The sequence below is a fragment of the Monopterus albus genome, unplaced genomic scaffold (genome assembly GCF_001952655.1).
Source record: "Monopterus albus unplaced genomic scaffold, M_albus_1.0 scaffold45.1, whole genome shotgun sequence".
Taxonomy (NCBI): Eukaryota; Metazoa; Chordata; class Actinopteri; order Synbranchiformes; family Synbranchidae; genus Monopterus; species Monopterus albus.
The window spans coordinates 264,567-270,863 of record NW_018127925.1 but is presented as its reverse complement, the minus strand read 5'-3'; the positions used below and the strand labels follow the sequence as shown (position 1 = coordinate 270,863).

General features: G+C 39.3%; 1 long non-coding RNA gene across 1 annotated transcript in view; it reads right to left on the bottom strand.

Moving 5' to 3' along the window:
- Positions 1–2,815, bottom strand: part of LOC109960223 (uncharacterized) — a 45,301-nt gene extending 42,486 nt beyond the window's left edge. Inside the window, exon 1 of the long non-coding RNA XR_002274961.1 lies at positions 2,216–2,815. This is a non-coding gene — a long non-coding RNA (uncharacterized LOC109960223). The remainder of the gene's footprint in view (positions 1–2,215) is intronic.
- Between the last annotated feature and the right edge of the window lie 3,482 nt (positions 2,816–6,297).

Here is a 6,297-nt window from a genome sequence, read left to right as displayed (position 1 = left end):
AATAATACAGAAGGTGAAAAAATGCATATTAAACTACAATCTTGCTAAATAAATAAATTGCAATTAGATTTTCCCAAATCGTTTGCAGACAGTTTTCAAACTTGCTCTTACCATTTACCTTGAAATGATAAAATATTGACAAATGCCAAATGTTTCCTTTCAGTGGTTAAAAATAACTGTGACATTTGTCTACGGTATTTGCTCTTTGTTTTGTATTTTTCTAGTGTCTAATATCCAGTGTCAGGTTTACAACTTCTCTCTACAAAAGTGTGTCTCATACATCAACTAACAGATATGCACTTGTATAAACAGAGCGTGCACAAAATACAGACGTACACAAGCACACGCATTCACAAACATGACACAGCCTGAAGCAGCAGAACTGCACAATTACATAAAGCACAAGGAGATTATCCCGACACACACAGACATAATTGTGTGTGCACACAATAAAATGTGCACAAATAAACATACACTAAAAAAGAAAAAAAACATGCAGAACAGCATGACTACATGAACTAAGTAGTGGTACTGGCAGCTGAGAGTCACAGGCTCCACACTAGAAGGGCCAGTTAAATTAACTCTGAATCTAAGAGCTCTTTTAACAGTGGAGTGATTCAGGGGCCAAGTCAGACAAGTCATCTACTGAACAAGGTACACATGAGGACAACCATTTTATCAGCAGTTATCTCATTCAGATCTGTAGTAAGACTGGTCCTTTGTGAGGTAGCACAAGGGACCACATGACGTTTGGTTAGTGAGATTTGGAATGACGCACAGCAGGTCCTTTTTAACATCTAAAGAAACCATGCACATGCCATAAATACATGACATACACGTCTTCTTAGCATACATAAGTACCGCAAAGCTTATGCTCTGATCCAGGCAGAGACTAGTACTGAACAGTCAAAATAACTGAACATTCAGATCTAAAAGTATATATTCACATCAGAAAGTATAAGTCCATGTATCAAATACATGACTTACAAGCTCGTATCTATGCAAAACCAATACGCCTACTGTACAGTACTGCAGTTAAAGCCAATGACTCACCATACAAATGAACTTAAAAACTAAACATGAAGGAATTCTCACAAGCATCTAGCAGACCTTCTGCATGGCCTGGTTCACACACACCACCAACAGGTGACCGAAAAAAAAAACAAGAAATGCAAAGCTGAGGAAATTCCTCATTATGTAAAGCCCTGCAGGCCCTGTGATCCATAAGGCTGTGCTGACAGGACACAACAACAGAAAAGCTTCAGCATCCAGCCAAACAAGATACAGCGCTATACATAGGAGCATACATATACTCAGCAACAGTAACAATAACACAGCAAGAAATTAAATCCATTTAACCATAAAGAAAGAAAACAGCAAGCAAGGGCGCAGCCACACACAGAGGATGTATTTGACTCATATATATTGTAATGACCCCCGGCGTGGAGGAGAGAGACTACCTATACTTTGAGCAGCTAAACTAGCCAGCAGGGCGCTAGCACCTATGCTGTCAATTAGTGCCTACTCCAGGTCCCATACACCGCACGACTCTGGGTAGCACTTGGGCGTGTCCTTCATAATGACTACCATGCAACTCTGTCTTTCTGGTCATTTATTTAGAACACAGAACCGCACCACACATCACATTCCCAACAGGGTCAGTTTTACACATACAACTTAGACTTATGGTTCAGAACACAGCACACAACTAGCTAGCAAAACACATAGCAGTACAACTCATTAAGATAACACACAACAGGGTAACACATCAGAACACAATAAAACACTTTACGACTGTTCCCCGAACTAGTCGCTGAACTCCCATGATGCCCCCCATGCATCATGTCGCTGCCACCAGACCCCTCCCCAATAGCCGACGTAGGTCGCCACAATATATATAAACCATGTATGCATGTATATACAGTATATATAAAGAAATAAATTCAACTGTTATGAATTTCAAGCAATTTTCTAAATGTAAAGTTGGCATTTTAACATTTATGAAACACGTTTTTTCTCCCATAATAAAACATTTTTAACTATTGCTGCTACCTATGTTCACTGTAATATCTAGGGAAACTGGGAAGTTTAAGAAGAGAAGAATTAGGCTAAACTCAGGTTACATAAGCTGACACAAAACGGCTTTGTTTAATACTACGGATTGGCTAGATAAAATCCTATCCTAGTTTTAGGCAAGACAATACGCATAAATTACCTTATGACTGGAGTGACGTGTGTGTGTCGTCCACTCCAGAGCTGCTGGAAACACCCGCTCAGTTGGTGGCCTTCTTGACGCACAAACACCGCTGCGCACTTTGTCAGTCCGGGAATTCTTTCAGGATTTATTGCCACCGAGCGGCCATCTCGTCACTTTGGTGTTCATTTCGTTGGAGACATGTTTCGTTGAAGAAATACGTGTCCTGAAAGCCAGCAGCACGGCGGTGTTCTCCGCTGCGTGGCCCTTCTCCCGCGGTGTGCGTTAACCGAGCCGCCCTGGCTTCCCACACCGGAGGGCCGCCACAACACAACTGGGTCAAATAGGAGGTGCGTTTGTTGTACAGTTTGAGCGTCCCGGTCAGCAAACACACATGTCAAACTCCATGTTATTAAACAGTACAGGCGGGTGGCCTACTATATCAAACTACTGCACCTCATGTCCTCCTGTGGGACACTGTGAGTTAATTCTATTTGTAGTCGATTTAATTAGTAAATGGAGATAATGCAATTATCTGAGGTTCGGGAACGGGGCCTGACTCAAACTACACGTCTTCCATCTTCACACTATTTAAATCCAGTGAAACCATCATACTTCCGCTTCTGCTTTTCCTTACTTCCTCCCCCATTACTCAAGTCACAATTATTTTTCTTGAATGGCTGGTGCATGAATGAAACGTGCTATGTGATCCTCCCTTGCTTAGCCCACTGAAACACCTGCTGGTAAAGGTAAAAAATGTAGAGACATTAATCTTTGTGAAAGTATTTATTTGAACATACATTAAGAACGTTGTTTGATTGAACGTTAATTTGATTGTCAAGCAGCCCTAGTTTGATTTGTGCAATTTAAACTGTCACTGCAAGTTATTCTATCAACAACTCATTTATTAAAAGACACAATCTAATAATTTTTTGTAACTTATAAGGCCCCATAACTTATCACTGGTCCAACTACTTCAGAATTGTATTGTGCAGTGGATGGCTGGAGGTCCCACACCTGTCTCCATAGACACAGACATCTTCCAACACACTTTCCCTTCCTGTCTTAGGTTCATTTGTAAAATGTGTATAAAACAGACTTCATTTGGACTGTGTGACAAGAGCATCAAAATTATGTCATATTCATTAAATTCAGAATGAACAGTCCAAAATGTGGACTATATTAACATGTGTGTAATTAGAATGATTTCTTAAATTTAAATCACTCAAAGCCTAATACCCAGAATCTCTTGTGATATAAACTGAACTGGACTATTACTCTAGCTTGTCCATTGTTCCCCATGTATATAATTTTACTTGGTATATCACTGATTGGTGGCATTGTGCTGCAGTGCACGCAGGATTGGCTCCAGCCCCCAACAGTCATTTTATAGATTTGATGTTAAATTAATTATGTTTTCATTTTGGGTTACACATGAAAGCATCGCATACTGTACCACTGAAACATGCAGACAAAAACACAAAGCACATGGTCTGCAGACTTCATTTTGTAGCAGTAAATTAAAGATGGTGACAACAAAACAACAGCAAAGCCACCGAAATATGATGGCAGATGTTTTTAAGGCAGATATAATATTGATGTGGTCCAGTATATACAGTATATAGCTGGGTCCATGTAGTGATTATTCAAGAGCAGAATATATTAGTGTATAACTGTTTGAGCTAAATACGAGTGTGTCTGTATTTTGTGTCAGTGTTTTAACTGTGCATTTTTTGGGTCCTTTTATTGTTTTGCATCAACCTTGTCTCAGCCTGGTGATTAACAAAACATGCATGGTATAGGTAGGGCTGTGTGGTACCATGTATAAATGTGTGTGTATCAGAAGCTAGTGGCTTTAAATCTAGGTCATCAGCAAGAGAGAGGTATAGTATAAAAACAGCAAGAGAGAAAACAGTGAAACAGCAAAGACTGAGGTAATCACATGATGATCTTAGAGAAAATGCCATTTAAGAGGGAGAAAATGTTTATGTAAGTGAGACCAGATCACTTCCAGTACCTGCTTTGGGAAGCAGCAGTATTACAGAAGGTGTGGCGACTGTAATTACAACCTGTGCAACTCTATGAATTTTTCTCTAGCTCATTTTTTTAGAGTCCAGAGAAAATTCCAGTCAGTTGCCACAATACAGGGTTATTCAAAAAGAATGAACCGATTTCATTGCGCAATATTTTATTAAGGAAAAGTAATACAAAACTCCAGCCAAGTCACAAGTATTCTACTCACAATCAACTTTTATTTCCTGTCTTACAAATGTTCAATGTGGCCACCACCTGCAGCACGGGCAACATCAATGCGATAAGAGAATTCCTCCCAGGCGCGTATTAGCATATCACGATCCACTGAGTTGATCACTGTTGTTATTCGATGTTTAAGGTCATCGAGGTTAGTGGGTAGCGGTGGAACATAAACTTAGATAACTCCTCTTTCAAATGGTCACTGACTCATTCCATGACAATGCTTGAGAACTGAAGCAATGCGTAATGAAATCAGTTCATTCTTTTTGAATAACCCTGTATATTAACAGTGCAAAAGTAGCATGTCGACCTCTGGTTACATCAGCTGAAACCATATTCATCTTAATTAACCGCTTTAAAGATACAACATTACTGTAAAGATATACTGTCATTATCATGTAACCTTCCACATTCTGTCAATGTTGTAGACAGCAGTAAACGAGCCATTTTTAGAGCAGATGTTTGGACTTGTCATCATAGAGGTGCAGAGGTGTTACTAACAACAACAATCTGTAATGTGCACGTGACTGTTTGTGAGGAGATGGCATGTTGGTCTTAAGATCTTCAATTAATATTGATCTAGTGTGTTGAGTTTTTACGCTTCTTCTCAGTGTTTTCTCAGTTTTTCTATTTTAACTTTAAAACAAGTCATTTGTAAAACATAAATTCAAGTACTGTAACTTCTGTGAACAAGAAAATCCCTAAATTTCCTCCGACGTCACTGTTACATTGATGTTCAAGTTCCGCATAGGTCACAGTAAACATGTGATTTTAAAAAAGTGTTGTTGATTGTTCATAAATAAGGAGGAATCTAATAAAAACTACCACATAGTTGACAAGTCAGTGCCACCACCATACAGTATACAGTACTACAATCTCTTACGATATTTTCTCCTTTGGTCAGGGGTGACCGCCTCACCTACACAAGGCTGAGAATAACATGATTCAATTTTAAAATAAAGTAGTGTCCCACTGAGAGCATTATTCTAACAACTCTATTATAAAACATTGTTTTGTTTGTGATTTATTTTTAACCTTCTGTCTACTTTTTATTCACTTATTCTCACACAAGGCTGTTGTGACTCCAGCCTCAGTGGAATCCTCTTGTTAAATAAGAATATTTTAAAAGAGAGAGAAGCATCTATTTTCTGTATAATGCATAAAGTAAATGCATTTTATGGTGTTTTTGCTGTGGATTGTTTTAACTGGCTGTCCATATCATGGTACTCTTTTTAGTACCACAGGATGCATGAGATGCAGCCAAATACACCCCCACACACGTGCACAAACACATGCATCACCGTGACCCTGGAATCTGCTTCATTAGAGCTATCATGAGGCGTAATCACAGCATGCATTGGTGTATGTTGTGTGTCAGCCCCAAGGGGTCCATTAAACCAGTGATATTATTGCTTGGTGTATAGAAGCTGTCTTCACAAGTTTGTTGAGTTGGAACACACACTTCAGAGCTGTAACACACATGCACGCATTGCTTGATCAGCAGTTAAAGCTAGAATTGCTTAGAATAACAATGTGAGCAAAGAGGATGCAATGACAGAATGTGCAAATTCAATAATGCGTTAACTGGATGCCAGAAGTGGAACAGCATTGCGGCGATATATTTCTATGGCTCAGCAGCTGTGTTTATGCACATAAGGAATCTCATTATTCACTCAGAAACCTCATTTGACCGAGCGCATGGGATGTTTATTAGAATACCTTCAGTAAGCTAAGGGTTCGACTGACTTTCATGGTGTTTTTGCCTTCCAGACAAAGAGGATGGAAGTGGGTACAATGTGTCAGCGAAACACAGCTGTGAACCCTACTTAACACTGGGGTAATTTTTTTTT